This window comes from Bradysia coprophila, unplaced genomic scaffold (genome assembly GCF_014529535.1).
Source record: "Bradysia coprophila strain Holo2 unplaced genomic scaffold, BU_Bcop_v1 contig_151, whole genome shotgun sequence".
Classification (NCBI taxonomy): domain Eukaryota; kingdom Metazoa; phylum Arthropoda; class Insecta; order Diptera; family Sciaridae; genus Bradysia; species Bradysia coprophila.
The window spans coordinates 6,868,045-6,885,645 of NW_023503423.1; the positions used below are offsets into that span (position 1 = coordinate 6,868,045).

Sequence of the window (17,601 nt, forward strand, 5' to 3'; positions counted from 1 at the left end):
TTGTGTACTTAAAAGGTGTAATGATGGTTATTGTCTGACCTTTTTAGCAGTATTCTTTGAGAACTGGTGCTCTTTACTTACGACCACAAAAACATCATGTAAAAACCATAAAAAAGGTTGCCAGGCAAACAAACCGGCGTTGAAAAACACTCCGTTGTATACTCAACTTAATGCATGTTATGTTTATCAAAAAAAAAAGTAAAATTATACCAGCCAGCACAGCATAATTACTTGGGGGTATATAAGTAACGATTTGCGATTAAAATATTGTTACGAATGAATGTGCGTTGGAACACTAAACAGATAATGTGTATAATGTACCGTACACATTGCTGGGTCTATGTGGGAATAAACTGGGGAATTATATCCATTACATTTTCCCATTTCTTCTAAATGTCACTTTTAATGGTAAAGTATATTCTCGAAGAGCTAAATTAGATTAAAAAGATCGGATGGTTCCAAATGGCTATGTACAATTTTTCGAACATTTTCAAACCATTCCAAATGATGTCATTTCCATAAATTATTTGCATAATGAAATTGAGAATCTAAAATTAGATTTGACTATCTGATATACGATATGTTATTAATGTTTCTCGGCATTGTCAACAGAAGTGTTGTGTTATTGCTGTGCGGATCCAGACAACAGAAAATAATTTTTTAAATTGAACTCATACCGAATTAAGGGTTTAAATAAAAGCTTTCAGGTTAAAATTAGACCAACGATTCATTTTAAAGTTTTCACTGCGTCAAAATTGCTTCTCTCCATTCTCTATGTCACAAAATGACAATGCATTTCTTAATCATTCACAGAGCGATATAATTTTACTGTCCGTTGAGATAACATTCCATCAAATTGCTACGAATTCAAAACTTTATTGCATTCAACTTTGAGTTAGTTTTCATGCTTACAATTCGTCGGCATAATAAATGCTAGTCCTTTTTCTAGGCAACCATTATTATACACAGTCAGCACAACCCCGATGCATAAAAATGTAAGAATTCAATTCCCATCATCCCTGCTTTACAAAATGATTTTTAAATAATGAAATTCAATTTACGAAAATTTTTATTTAACATCCAATTTATGAAAATGGAGAGATACTGGGAAAAATCTAAACAATCGAATTCCCACCGAAATAAGAAATCGAAATCAACATCATTTTTAAAAGGCTCAGTAAATAAGCAATATTAGGGGTATATGAAACGTCGGTTGTTGTATGTGTATATATATAATGCACATCATTGATAATACCGAAAAATCGTCCTTTCTCGGAGCTACCTTTGAATTGAAATATATTTTTTTCTGGGTTTCGTTTCGTGTATATGTACGATCAACGGAGTATTAACAGAACAGAAAACCAGACATTGATATAACCATTATGCACGTAGCAACCAAATCAATTTCTCATAAATTTGTCCGTATACAATTTTGGATCGAAAGACTGCAGGCTGCAGGTAATATTATCTTCGTGAAACAAAATCAGTGTAACATGTTCGATAAAAGAGAAATTTTGTTGGAATTTTTATTTTAAAATGAGCGATACAACAAAATTAGATTTTATGCGAAAGCGATACAGAATACCAAATTACGTTAGTAGAGTCAATATAATCGAAATCCTGGAAATTGATATCGGTTTACCAGATTAAACGAATGATTGTATCATGTCTTTCACGGGTGGAAGTTTCATGACACAGTAATGAATTGCGGAATCAATAGTATAAAGCTACTACATTACATTTCGATAATATGATTTCCTGGAAGAAACGTACATTAAATTGATGAATGCTGATTTGGAGAAAGGATTACTTATTTGCCGGAAAGTTGAATTTATGTACAAATTACGTATTCATAGATATTTTATTGGTTTTTAGTCCATAATGCAGAATTTTAATGAAGCGCTTTTTGGGTAGATGGGGTGGTGTCAGTATCCGGGGCATATGTACCAGTAGTCAGCACGCATTGTTTTTCATTAATAAAAAAATTTATCAATGAACGAACAATAGGTGTCACGACTACTGGTACATATGCTCCGGATCATACAGTTATAAATCGTGAAAAACAAGGCAGGGTTAAGAACTTAAGCATCTTAGGCACTTACGCCTTTCAGCTTTCCGTTCACTTGACAAACTTTACTCAATAAAAACTCTGCCTCTTTTCAATTGTTTGAACGAGGTGTCCCGTAAGAAGAAAACTAAACGGCGTAAATATGCGGAGACTTTAATGGCCTCTTAATCACTCTGTTTTGTCTCCGCTTACTTGACAGAGACACTAAACTTGTGCTCTTTTGTTTAAACACACCTGTCAACTTGACAGTGTCAAGTAAACGGAGTCATGACCAAGGCTGTATACTTTGGGGAGGTCACGCAGATGCAGATACGCGGGTTACACACCACGTTTCACACAAAAAATTCACCATGCCATACAAATTCAATTTTGGTGAATTTGTTTGTATGGAAAAGGTGTGTTCCCGCGTATCTAATAAAATGGCGATCTGCGTGACCTCCCCAAAGTATACAGCCTTGGTCATGACGGCTGGAAAATAGAGAGATTTTATTGAATGTGAGTTGCAATCACACAAAACAACGGGAAGTTGGTTGCAAATCACCGGTGAAGTTTTTGTCATAATTTTTGGATTTGAAAAAAAACGGGAAGTTTTGGCTTGGTAACCGAGAAGAACATCTTATTTCCATGCCTGGTTACGATTAAAATGTCATCACAGAGTATATACTCTTTCTTTCTGAAAATTTGTAACACTTATACACACTGTCGAAGTTTGTCCGTTTGTTGACGTTGATAACTCTTCGATAAACTAGCCAAGGTCTTTAATACCATCAGCAAAACAAAAGTTTAACACTCGATTTACAGCGAAAGGCAGTAAAATTTCAGCATCAATTTGCTTTAGCTGTTTTAAAGCTTATCCACACAAACAATACACTACAATGCGCGTATGTGTAGCATCGTCAACCAGGGCCTATTTTAAGGTCCAATCTGTTGTGTTTTTAGATAAAATGACGAAAAGTGATGGAAAAATGTAAGAATTTTTGGAAATTTAATTTCCTTAAAATAGGCCCTGCCGTCAACCGTATAAGAAGTATAAACAGTTTTGATTGTAAGAGTGGATCAGCTGTTGTATGTATTTGTTGTCCTTTATCCACAGAAAAATCAAAAGGCCATTAGGGAATCGCCCGAACGCCCATAGGGTTAGTCCGGCACTGGAAATTTCACAGCCTCTGACTGTACATTTATTATCGCCGATAATTTCGACAGCAATACACCTATACTGTGAACAGAAACTCAAAAGAAAGTGGACGACCCGAAGTTTCACCAATTCATCAGTTCGTAAGCAATAAAAAGACATTTTTTTGACCTTCGATTTTAGGCGCCACCAAATGTTATTCTTTACTACCTAACGAATTCTTTTAATGAAACGGTCTCAATTCACTTTAAAAACACCATCGTCCTCGTCCAAGAAAAGGGATTAACATTTAAAAAATAATATTCGAAAGCAGTTGGTACATTCGGAAATGGAAATGGCTTACACTAATATTAGTGTACTGTCAAGATAGCTCAAGGTTACACTTTTTAATTCAAACTATCACATCTAAAGTGACTTCAGTAGATTTACTCAACATGTACCGTTCGCATCATTCGATCACCACTCCTGAATTATATCGATTTCAAACAAAATTAAATCGCACAACAACATTCGGATGCATTGAATAATAAATTAACTTTTTATTCTTATTTATCGATAAACACCGCCATAGCCTTGTGCTATGTGTGTTGATTACATATTTATTATTTAGTTTTTAAACATGATGCACATCGCATAACACAAAAATGTACAAACAAAATTCGAAATGATGAATGAAATGTGAAGTAATTTTTCGGCTTTGTATTTTAATGATAACACAATTTTGAGAGCTTTACGCAGAGCGAATATTCGGTCTGGATATCATTTTACTTTTATGTGTGTTGCGCGAGTACGTGTCTGCCGATTGTATTATATCATTAAAATGTTTTCGAGTTAACATTGTGAATGCAATATCGACGTTTAGAACCAGAGGTTAATTCAATACAAAACAGCCGACAAGAGTGAGGGAGAGGATGTATAATATAAACCAAAAAAATGTCGATTTTTGTATTTACTTTTTTTTAAAGAACTTGTTTTTGGAAGAGATGTAAAGGCAAAAAATAAATAATTTCAGAATCATATTATTTACTAAATTGTTAATGTATTACATGAAAGATCTTCAAAGGACGAAAAAAAAGAACAAGACCATGGTAATTCGAGGTTTAACATGGTAATTCTTTACCGTGTTGGTTAAGTTCACCTAAAGATCGATAGTATGAGCCGTTGAAAAGATTATCGATCGTTCCTCATGCTTAGATGAACGACTTATATTATTTAAATAACAATAACAACATAAGTATACAACACAAAATACAGTTAAAATCAACCAAATTTGTGTCAAAGTTTCCTTCAGCTGTTTTACTATCTTGTCCACACACTTCATGCTTATACGTCTATACGTCTATACGTCAAAATCATCAGAGGCAACTCCGACGGCTCACTCGTTCCACCTGGAGCGGCCGTTATGTCACTTTGGCTTCACTGAATTTTCATGACCATTTCCAAACAGATATCGATGTGGAATAAGTTGTAAAATATTCTTAAATGTTCAAAGTTTTTTTTTTAAATAATTTTTTTGCTGACAAAAAAAATCCAAAATGGCGGCAGTTAGAGGTTCTTTTTTTCTGTTAAAATCCCATCGAAATACTAAAAAATCCCGAAAACTTTCTTCGGGAAGTTTGTAGCCAATACTTTACGCTTCTAAAAAATGTAATTCGGGCAAAAACTTCAAGAGATATCCCGTCTAGAGTGCACTTTCATAGGGTATTTCAAAAGTGTCAAAAAAAATCTGTCAATTTTTTTAGTTATTTCGTTTTTAAATGACTTATAATGGTAGAATATGTAAATCCTGCACATTTTTTTATTTTCGAAAAATGATTAGATACCCAGAATACGAAAAAACCGAAATATCTCGGCGAAATTTGAACCACCCTGTAGCGCACTAAATTTATTTTACTGTCCAAAATTTAATTTTATCTGAAACTGAATTTCATCACCTTTGCAACAATACCCTACACGACATATTTGAACAAGAATTGGATTTTTGGCTGAACCTGAAACGACCCAGAGTCGTGCTACTCGAAAAGAGAAAGCACCTCAATAAAAATCCTTGCGGAAGACGCAATTCCTGTTCAAAAATGTGAAGTTTTGTTTTGTTTTGAAGGAAGTGGATTAGGCTGTAAGGAAAAAGATAAAAAAAAAGTGGTTGAGTGATCAATTCAGGGCGGCACAGGGCCCTCAAAAGGGAGGAACTTAGGTATAATTTTGAATTCATGAATCCTCAGAAAGAATGTACCTGAGCTGTGGAAAATCGATGTGGAAAATACAGGACATATGGAATCGAGTTTGTAGTGAATATGTACATACATATTCACTACAAACTCGATTCCATATGTCATGTATTTAAACGCACTCATTTTCATATTATTTTAACATGAATATCGAAACTGATGTCATAGCAATGGGCAGGTAGACAGACACTCTCATATACTTAACATAATGTGACTGCAAGTGTTATGTCAAGTCAGACTCTGGATGGTTTTCAAACACTGTTCAGACAGCACAAATACGGCGAACATCACTCAAGAAAAGTCAAATATATTTTATCAGCACCCCATCCCAACACAACCATTTACATTTTTACAACATGCATTTGCCTCATCTCTTCTGTACCAAAAATTCTAATATTTCACCGGATTTCTCTAGGTGAAAAGTAACTGAAATTCCATTCCCTGAAGCAATTCGTTCGGAATTTTTCTGTAAAAAAACAGCTCGAACCGAAATCTCCCCAATGGCGTGATGCTTGGTAACACTGACGGATCCAGTGAATAATTCCGTATAAAGTAAAATCCCTGAAAGAAAATATGCCGGTGGTAAGGATTCCATAACTCAACTGTCCACATAAAATTACCAACGGCATCATATCACAAAACTCAACGTTCGGATCGACAGTGTACGGTATGTTCGAATATTTTTGCAAATCTCGCAATATTGCTTCGGTCAGAACGTTATTGTGAGTGTATTGTCCGCAAAATGATTGGCGTGGAATCTTGTATGGGACTAATATAAAGCGTCGGTTGCCCATTGGACTCCAATACATTTTTGCCTCAGTCTGTTCATTTAATGTATTTTTGAAATGAGTGAGTATTCAAAGCATATGCAGCGAACATTACCTCCATGTTTCTGAATGTCTCGGTTAAGTTGAATTCAAGAAACATTTTTGGATGATCTCGGCCGTTTCTTTTCAAACCGACTTTGGTGATATTGAGAGGAGTTGTCGAGGTTTCATTTAGGATCTTAATCGATTCAAAATAAAAATCGGTGATGTGAGCTGTATGCTGTAAGTGAAATCGATGAGAAATTTTGATAATTTTTTAAATTCTAACACTCAAACTCTGGCCTCGCTCAGACAGAAAAAGAACAGCAAAAAATGTTGGCAATTGAACATTGTCACCACAGCACTATACTGACAGTGTTCTCATTCGTCTCGCTTGACACCTCATTTCATTTTTCAAAACAAATGAAAAAACCTACAACGGAAGTAAGTGTCCGACAAGTTTGATTTATTTTCTAACCGAATGCAACATCAAAAATGATGAAAAAAAATCAGTTCAAAATAGAGTGCGATCGATTCATGTCCAATTGGATCTTTTGAACCATTTTTTTTAAATATTTCATCAGCACCCATTATGACAACACAATACGTTACCGTATTGGTCACCACATTAATTTAGTTCAAAAAAAAAGACGTTGAAGATAAATCGACCGACATGTACATTCATTGGGTTTCATAGTATGTTTTCACGTGTAAGCAGTAAGCACACTGCAAGTCCACACTAAAATAAATGTAATTTTCTTTAGGGATTAGATTCACATTTGCAATAATTTCAAGAACCTCAAATATTTGACAATAATTCTTAAAAATCCTTATTGTTTGACGGTACACACATGTCCTAAAACAACGGAGAAATTTTTTTTAGAGAAAACGAAGAAAAGAATTTAGTATCCTTAAGTTACTCCTGCTTTCGGGGTAAATTCGTTGACTCCATACAAGGAGAGGAAGAAAAGTGAAAGTCAACATGTTTTGGTAGTTTGTCTGGTTTGTGAATGATTCCACACAAAGTTGGTTTAACAAATGAAAATCCAGATTTTTTATTTTAGTATTTCAATCCTGTTCCGAGCTCGTGCCTAACAGAAAATAAAAATCTAGATTTTCATTTGCTCAACGAAATTCTTGTGAAATCAATTACAACACCTCCTAAATTAGAAAACACGTCGATTTTAACTTTTTTTCTCCCTTCACATAATTTGAGTACTTCTGCTAATCCTTTCAATCATTTGACTCTTGCACCTTAGTCGGTCGATTCCGGTAATCTATCATTTTCATCAGAAAACCTTTGACTGGTGAAAAATCTTCGCTATCGTCCTTCAAAATCAAATTATCCACTAGCTGGTCTAGCTTTCGAAACTTTAGGACCATGGTGTAAAGAGACGAAACAATTCTTTCACAAACTTGGCAATATGCTTAATGAAGAATCGGGTGATATTCGCGCAAAAAACATTTTTTGTGTAACAAAATTTCTCTGGCCATACATGATCATGAATTTTCGGTAAAAATAAAGAAAATCTTAAGATTTAAAAAAAATTATCCACTTCGTTCATAACGTTCACATTCACATCTATACCAAAATCGTTGACGTTCAAAGTTAGGTTTTAAAGAAGTTTCTTTTTAAAGAAAACACTCTACAACGAAAAACGTTAACTTTGCAGGGTGTACATCTATCTGGAATAATTTCCAGTTCATTTCGTGCAGTGGACTTCTTGTTTCTCTTTTAAAACTCCCATGAGGCAACATACCAATGAATACCAATGGTGTAGCAAATGGATAAGTTCAAGGCGAAAAAAATATTGAACGAGAAAGTTTACGATTCATAATATCAATTAGTTCTACTATACGGAAAATAAAAGGCATAGCGTAAAAACGTCATAAGGTATGATATTTCTTGTCATGTCGAAAAACTCATACATCTCTTTAACCTGAACAAATAATCTCAGTGTGATAAAATCTTCGAAAAACTTCATAGAAATAGTTATTTGTTCACTGAGGGAAAAAAAAATTGGAAATTACATTTCGAGTGTGAGAAATAGTTATTTACGTATATATGGTAATTTCGTGAGTTGTACCCCGAACGAAGTGAGGGCGACAAGCGAAGGTGCCTAAAATCAACCGTCAACTACATATGCATATACAACTTTTCATCGTCAGAGCCTAAATTACGAGAAAACTTCTGAAATTTATGTCCAATGCATGAAAATCAAATTTCCTACTTTTTCCCGAGGCGAACACAGTGTTTTTCACAACAAAGCCTCCCGAAGTTTTAGCTAAAGGCACGAAATGACTATTTTCTCGCCTGCATTGTGAAATAGTTATTTGTTCAACAAGTGAAGAAAAGTTGGAAACTATATTTCGAGGGTGTTCGCTACGCTTTGGCCACAAGTCACCAGACAAAATGCAATTTTCCCGAGCTAAACACAACGTTTTTCATCACAGCTTGCGAAGTTTTAGCGGAGAGGAGAAAATGAATTTTTCTCGCCTGCGTTGTGAAAACTTTTTTACGCTTTTAACAGCATGAGTGTCGCATCAAAAATCTGAGAGGACGTCTTATAAATTTGCAAGCAGCAAAAACAATGTTGAAGTTCAACCGATGTCGATGTGTCTATTTCCCCAACAATTAAGCAAACTAATTCCAATTTGAGTTAAATCATTTAAAAGTTAAATTGTCAGAGTTATAAATGAAATCGACGAAGAATTGTACAAGCTAAACTGATGTTTAAATGTTAAATAGCCGGCGGTAACAACTTTAGTGTAAAGCATTTAACAGAGAATTCCATACACACAAGAAATCGTAGTGACGACGACATCTGTTTCAGAAAATAACAAGAAAAAAAGAAGAATAAAAAAACGAAATAAATTTCAGTTGATTCACCCCAAACGAAATCTATATAATAATTGCGTTGACTCGTTGACGAAAGAAGTTAAAGTCCATGTGTGTCCTTCCTTACATTTAAAACATCCGCACATGACTTTTTATACTTTTGACCATCTGTTTAACATTAAAACTAACCAATTTCGTTACATAAAACTCCAAACAACGATTTTTGTTCGACATATCAAAACATGAACACATCTTCGGTGCTTAACAAAATAGAACACGACGAGTTTCTTTTTTCAATTCTCCCCTTGCATAAGGCATAATTTCCACGTAATAATAATACATTTCACTACCTTGAAACTAGATTCAACAGCAATCATTTGCACACAAAAAACGCCGCACACTCACACATAAAAACGTTAAAAGAAATTAATCAATGGAAAAATGTCATAGAAGAAACAACGGTTTATATTAAATATGAAATACCCCTGATCACACACAATAAGGGTGAACCTAACATACACACAATATATATATATATACACACAGCATATAGCATAGCATTTGAAAATGCATTCGCTTTTTACAAACATCAAACTTATGCAAGATTGGACCTAACAAGAATTCCCTTTCATGCTCATTCATTCGACGATTCTTGTGTATTTTCGTGCGGATATGTGTTGGTGATGCAACAACCTATAACAAAGGATCAATTTGATGAAAATGTGCAGCTCGGATAAAGGGACTTACATCGTTATAACATCTAGGTATGTTTTGCTACGATTTTATATACTAAGCCTTATGCTTGAATAGCATCAACATTATTTTTTAACCACCATCGTCAGCCTCAATGTTTTTTTTTTCCTTTAATTTTTAATCAGAGGTTTTTATTAGAAATGTACTGCTACAAATGAAATGCAAAATATAAATCCTGTGTACCAATAGGTAGCAAATGTAATGAAAAAAATGAAGTTAAATAAGATGAAACGAGTTCTGGAATGCATTATACATTCGCTTGTGCACTTTTAACTACACATTTCATTTCCAGCAAAATAATGAGTTTATTCAATAAGGTATTACACATCCACTGACAAGCTGGATGGGGGTTTCTTAATTAATAATCTACGCACTGTACGTACATATACGCAGCTTAAGATTTTATCAAAATACCACGCGTGTGACAATATGATGATGAAGATGCAAGTTCAATGAATTCTCCGGCGAAAGAATAATTGAATGTCTGGGCTAGTTTTTTCCCTTGTTTATGGTTTAATTGAATTCCATAATTGTTGTTGTCGCTTTGCAAATAAAATTGTACTGATTGTACGAATGTTGTTGTACAGGTCATCCAACTAACAGGTAAAAATTTGTTTAGGATATTATTGCACAGTTCGAACAGTGGAAAGAATAAACATTCCCGTAAATGTATAGCACAACCGTTTTACAGTTAATTCACAGAAAATGTAAATAGCCAAAATGTAATTTACTGAAATTGTAAATTGAGTTCATAGTTCATTGAATAGAATCGTAATTTCAAATAGAAAAATATCAAATAGAATTCATAAGCGCTAAATGCTTCACTGACCTATAGGATTTGAACGTTTTGTTTCATACCCAGTCAGTATACGGTAGTTAAAATCAGCTCTGCCAGTGCTGACCTGGAGACGGATTAGGCATCAATCTCTCTATTCTCAATTCTCTTCTCTTTTCTCCATTTTTCTCAATTCTACCTGATAGAGTACGGGTCGCCATTTTTCGAAAGATTTCGCTATAACAAAGCCAAAGTCAACAGAAAAATAATTAATTTTTGCTCGAAGGATTTTAGTCAAATAAAGTGTCATCGGATAGCACATGACCTCAGGACTCTGGAACAGTGATTAGTTTTTAAATCCGCCTTACATCGGCTTGGCGATAAGAGTCTTAAAGGATATGATGAAACGATTGCAAACGTTTTTTTTTCAAACCCTTATCTCCAAGAAAATATAGAGCCGAAGCCGATTGAAAAACTGATTACTGTTCCGGAATGCTGAGGAATGTGCTATACGATGGCATTTTATTTGCCTAAAATCGGCCGAGTAAAAAATTAATTATTTTTCTGTTAAAATTGGCTTTGTTGCAGCGACACCATTCATTCGTCTATCTCAAGCGCGTATAGCAAATTTAATTTCTTTCCAGTAGTCCGGTTCCTAAAAACGTCAATTTTCCGTTTTTTTTTACAAAAATTTCCCTCTAACTTGGATAATGCGCCTTTTGGAAGCCAGAGGTCATCCCGAATCTTTACTATAAATGAAATGAATTACTATGCTCCTGTTCACATTATAACTCTTGTATAGAGAATGTTCTCATGCGAAACAAGTGGTGTCATGTGGAAAGATAACTTCTGAAAAGTTTATCCTTAGCGGTGGTGTTCTTTCTGTATATGACAAAGGATGGCTTTATTCAGCATGTGCACTTTAGTAATGGTTTGTGTTGACAGTATCTACTGTACATGTCACAAACGCAATTAAAATTAAAATACAAACAGACGGTACGGTAGAAAATGCAGGTCTCTACGGACGGGAAATGGAGTTAAATTGTTTCGTAGAATTGACTCAATATACTCAAGACATGAATTTGTAGCTTCTGTTAATATGGTGAACACATTTTCACAACAGTGATCCATTGCGACTGTCTTCAAAAACGAACCGATATGAGGAATCCTTCGGGTACGGAAATGGAAACTTGACCACAGAAATATTAATTCGGGAATGACAGTTTTATATTCTACAGTACACATAATCGATGTATATGTTCACAGCATCAGAGCCGAATTGGATGGCTATCTTAAACTACTTCAGGAAAAATTCTTTTAAAAAAATGTGAGTGATGAACAGATAGAATGATCACTCGTCAGGCTAGTTCGGGCCTGATATAAGTAACACACTTGAGTCATTATTTTCACGTAATATTCGAGAGTTTGTATTGGCTGCATATCTGTTTACGTTAATAATAAACTCTGGGCGGTTTCGATGTTTTCACTACAAAATATCTTATTTATTTAGGACGAATAACTTTCAATAACTTAAATGTAGCTTCAAAGGAAACCCGTACCGTGTTCATATGTAAAGCTGGCCTCATACATTGAAGTGGTATGGCTTTATATAATCTGACTAAATATTCGTTTCGAATGTTATCACGAACAGCAAACTCATTCGTGTTACACTGTGCATTCAAATTGTTTACATCGTTTCGTGTATGGATATAACGAATTTATCATAGCGATCATATTTCAAAGAAGCATACACAGACCAAGAAAAAATCAGTTCTGATGCACATTTTAGACATATTTTTATGCAAAAATAGAGAAGAAAAATTTACGGGGAAAAAATATGAAGAAGCAGTGAACTTACATCAGAACTCTTAACAAGTAAAAATCGAAAAACATGTCCACATTTTTATGGTTTGCACTGAGTGTGTGGTATATCGAGTGACAATGTATTGTGTGTGGATTTCTTGTTTCGCCGTTTATTTTTTTCTGCATTTTTTTTGCTGTAAGAAATCTGAGACAGGACACAGTAAGTGCATTTACCACGGCCTTACATAGTGCGTATCAAATTGTTTAATGACTTATATCAACATAATCATTTGAACACATTTTTTTAAACATAATTTTCAATACACCACGTCTCCGGCTATGGAGATATAAAGGGAATATTATGGAAAATATCGGTTTAAAAAATGTTTAACAAGTGAATGGTAGTGGGACCATCTTTTGAGTCAAAATTAAAATCAGCTGATTTACATATTGTCTGGAGAGGTCTTGTTGTCAAGCCTCCAAAACCGGGGATTGCTTGAAACACGTAAAATCGCCTTTTTCAACACTAGTGTCGTTTCCACAGAAAGAGTAGGACATGGGTGCCCTTGTCCAAACGCAATGAACTTTGGTACACTTTAACTTTTCGAACAATTCGAGTTTGTCGAATATAAGTACTAAATGCGAAGATAATGTGTATACCGAATTGCTGCATATGGGATGGGACCCATACAAATGTACTGATGTAAAGCGGAGATCCCCGACCATTATAAATCCACAATAACGACACACTACAAGGACAGGAAAATGAACAGAATTTAAATAAGGGGCTTCCACGACGCATAAGTAAAATAAGAGGTCAAATCAGGGCCTATTTTTGGATTTTTTTGGATATTTTTTCCACAATTTCCAAAAAATTGCCAAAAATTTCCAAAAACTGTGAATGTCCAAAAGCCGAATTTTTCCACCATTTCAAACGGTTTAGGAAACTCCTGAACTCAGCCTTGTGTTTTAGCTGACTCTCAATTATTTTATTTGTTTCTTGACACTATCAGCTTTCAAATGAAGTCGAGCATGATTCTTTTGAAAGATAAGAGCGTCAATAAACAAACAAATTGAGAGCCGGCTAAAACACAAAGCTGAGCTCAGGAGTTACCAAAACCATTCGGAATTGGTGAAAAACTCGGCTTTTACACGTTTGCAGTTTTCGGAAATGTTTGGCAATTTTTTTGGAAATTTAGGACAAAATTCCCAAAAAAAAAATCAAAAATAGGCCCTGGGTCAAATAACAGTTACTAAAATCTGTTCCTCTGCCTGTTCATGGAGTTCGTTGACAATGATCATAGCACTTCATTACAGCAGTCACAAGTTCTTGTCAAAGTTCACCGAAGTTTCAAGGGCTACATTTTCGAAGTAAATTTTTCAATTTTTCGAACCTTATGTCGAGCCTTGGGAGCACTTTACCCCATACCGTCCATGAGACAATTAGTCATCCGTGTGATACTCTACCAATGGAAAGATAGAGGTAGACTACCTAGAGGAATTATGACTCGAAATTCATTGAAAAATTATATCACACACACCACTAAAACGAAAACGTCAACCTTAGTATTCTTTTGACATTTTGAGTCCCTTTACTTTTGACATTAAGAGTCCCCCTTACTGTCTGTACACGAAGCTGTCACACACACATTTAAATATATGATTTTTCATTTAAATTTGTCAGTTTGTTCTAGGCCCTTGAATGGAAATGACACCGTTACTAAAAATTTCGATTTTTCGTGTTTCGAGCGTGCCGCACCGGGAAAACATGGACCCAGATCTATAAGATCGACTGGCGTGTCTTATGAACCATCACTACATTTTTACAAAGTAAGGAGTTTTGTTGATCCCTGAGTAAAATAATATAAACGACTTCAGTCCTGCCATCAATAAACACAACAAGTTCTTCAGATGAAAATAAATCAGCCACTTTGACTTAATAACCGACAAATAATCGACCCAATTTTAGCATTCACCTGAAGCATAATAATTGAATCGGTATGAACAGACTGTCTTTCAAGTTTATGAGCGAAAAAGAAACTGCACAAATTCCTTCCTGTAATTAGGCATTAAGCGATGTGTTTATGTCCACGATGCAACAACGTTCTCTATATTATCGTGACCTCCCCTCATTCAATTTCCAATCAAATTTGTTAAACAAAACGCCTGATTACAAAGACGAAAGTACAAAAAAAATCTTTGTGCGACCACATTAAGCGCACTGTATCAATGAACATACGCAACGAAAAAATGTACTAACGAAAATGGAATTTTGTGTGCAGACCAGCAATTTACAAACCCATCATGGTATGAATAAGCCGGGTTTTGTTGTTGTTGTTTTCCATGTCAAGAAAAACGCATTGTCTCGTCATATCTCGTTTCCTTCATTTCGTTACTGAATTACAATGAAAAATATATGTTTGTCGAAGGTAAATACAACGAAACGAGTTGTGTGACATTCTATGGAAATTAATGGAATTCCAACAATAAACACCTTGCAATTCTGTAATAACTATTTGATTAATTCGTTCACCAGAGTACATTCTGAAATCTTTCCGATTGATTGCTACAAATGAAGTCGCTGCTGATCGCAGACAGTGTCTTGTAATTGTTATGTGTGACAATAGCTAGTATGATGATTTCCTCTCACCCGACCCATAAAGTAAAGTCTAAAACCACAAGCACACATTACGTGGCTATTGCAGCTGCTGCATATGAAAACGATTAAGGAGAAACGTATCAATGAGGGTTACAACTACAACAATGCCATAAATTATAAGGACAAATTAAGACAAAGAGAAAGAAATCAACCAAGCACGACCAGCTACATCAAATGAACACTAAATTGTTGAATTAAATTCGAATGGAAATGCGATGTAGACGTGTTGGCCGAGTCAGGGTCGTAGAGATTAATTTATTTACTAAACTGTCAACCCCTGTTACACTTGGTAATTGTGGAGAAGTTCAACTTGACAAAAACCATAAATTTTCGTCAAGTTGAATTTCTATGTAGAACTACGAAGTGACTCAGAAGTGGACGGTCTCGCTCAGTGTTCAATATTCTAATATCTCAACTTAGTGTGGGATATTACCACTTCCAAACAATGTATCTATAAGACCAGAAACAAGCCATCGAGAATGGTCCCAATGTCCCAATCCATTGAAAATTGCAGAAGAGAATTCGTTAGATTTTTTTTTACATTATCAAATACACATTGACCGAGCAGGGCGACACATCGAAATTCATAGTCAACAGAATTACACACAATCGCTTCATAGAAAGAATGTAAAAATAGTTCGACTCGATGATTGATTTAGTTTTTGGATCTAAACGAATTTAACGACTTGCATCCACAATGTCGGAACTGTACACAGCGTATTAGTTTGAAATGATTGAAATCGAAAAAAATCTGTTTCAACGACTCGGCGTTGTCAATTATTTCATGATTATTGATACGTCGTGTATTGCGTACAGGCTACAATCGCTACAATCCCACAATGTAAAGTTGCGCAACATGGCAACGTAAATTCTTTTATTTCGATGTGTTCGTTCATTTCTTCAATAGACCGGCTGAAATTATGGTTTTTGCAGACGAAAGTCACACCAGCAAAAAAAAGAGTGTCCCCTGGCTGGGTCTGTCATTTATTTTGAACGAAATACTTGATTGTCTAATCGGAGTTTTTTTTTCATCAAAAGTTTGTTGGTCCGTGAGAGATGAGCTTGCAAATTAGATAATAGCAAAATGAAAATCATTTTTGTGCCGGCACTTAATCCACCAATGATTTATATTTAGAGGTTAATCATCGTTCGAAAATGTGGTAGTTAGTCCACGAAGACATCGTATAAAAGTTGAATGCATTTATCAGACGGCCTAGATGCAATGCACAATCAGATTCTGAAAATTTCCATTGGCTCAAAACGTTCAAAACAATCGCAAATAAAGTGCGTCTGTTAATTCGTCACAAAATGGAAACTGAAACTTCGTATCAATTTGCGACTCTTTAACACCAAATAGGTGGCACCCTTTTTCTTATTCAATCCAATTTCTGCATATGAATATTATGCGTCACGCAAAATGTCTTATTCATTTCTGGTTCATATGATAACAGGGTGCGTTTTTCGGAAACAAAATATCATATCGATGAGCACCTCATTCAATGGTAGCACCTCTTTCGGCCCCATTGATTTTCCACTTGCACACATTCACAATAAAATATTTTCGTGTTTAAATTTCAATCTTTAATTCTTTTTAATTTACTTACATTGAATTTCAGTAATTGCTTCATCCCAATTGTTAAACTCATTCGCTTCCTTAAACACTTAACACCGACAGTCGCCTATCATTCACTTTAATCAATTACGAGAAGTCCTTTTAATTTAACAAAAAAAAAAAGTTGCAAAATAAAACCGAAAATCGGGGTGCACACAGCTTGGCACATACAACGAAAGATGATGAGGAAAAATGTCTGCCGTAAAGAGCCACAACCAGCTGCTTTGCTTTGTCGATGTGGACGCGACTTTTTAAAATTGATTTTCGACTACTTAACGGTGTCGTATTTTTGATATTTTAAATTAGTTTTGTTGCAAATGCCATTAGTTTTCCGTGGACATAAAATTTATGATTATCGGACTGGTTTTAACTATTTATTTTTGGGTTTAAATGACCGCTATGAAAAACTGAACTTCGTTGCGCGGTAGAAAATTTATCATAAAAAAATGTGCTAGATGTTGCTGCCGGTATAGAGTAGCTGACTGTTGAAAACAGTACGTTTTCGTTTTTGATTTGGGTTCGATTGAGGATAATAATGCGGGAAAATTGGTAGTTTTACCAGGAAACACATGCAAAATATTCACAATTATTTATTCAGAGAGAATTGTATTAGAATTATTCACTTATGCAATGCTAATTAATTCACACATAAGTGAGATGTTCATACAATACCATTGGCTGTTGATTTACCAAATTTAAAAAATTATTTTTGACGGAAACACTTTCTTTATGTACATTTCCGGTAATAGTGCATTGTGTCCTTGAACTTTTTATTTTGCTAGGAGTGAAGGTTCCATCCCGAGCCGACGGCAAGAGCAGCAAGCTGCAATCACACAAGGTATAGGTATAATGTTCAATGAAAGTAAATAGATAGGTATGGCCAAACGTTCAAATTTGTTCTAGCCGGAGCACATACGGATTTGCAT

At 34.9% G+C, this 17,601-nt stretch overlaps 1 protein-coding gene and 1 long non-coding RNA gene across 4 annotated transcripts in view; both read right to left on the reverse strand.

The window, feature by feature from the left end:
* Positions 1 to 2,050, reverse strand: part of LOC119074725 — a 184,206-nt gene extending 182,156 nt beyond the window's left edge. The window contains exon 1 of the long non-coding RNA XR_005087228.1: positions 1,999 to 2,050. This is a non-coding gene — a long non-coding RNA (uncharacterized LOC119074725). The remainder of the gene's footprint in view (positions 1 to 1,998) is intronic.
* Positions 1 to 17,122, reverse strand: part of LOC119074601 (transcription factor E2F4) — a 31,233-nt gene extending 14,111 nt beyond the window's left edge. For 2 of the 3 annotated variants that reach the window (XR_005087211.1, XM_037180853.1), the window contains exon 1: positions 16,668 to 16,830. The gene's annotated coding sequence lies outside the window, so the exon portion shown is untranslated. Of the gene's footprint in view, positions 1 to 16,667 lie in introns of all 3 variants that reach the window. The other variant, XM_037180852.1, reaches the window with a different exon arrangement.
* Between the last annotated feature and the right edge of the window lie 479 nt (positions 17,123 to 17,601).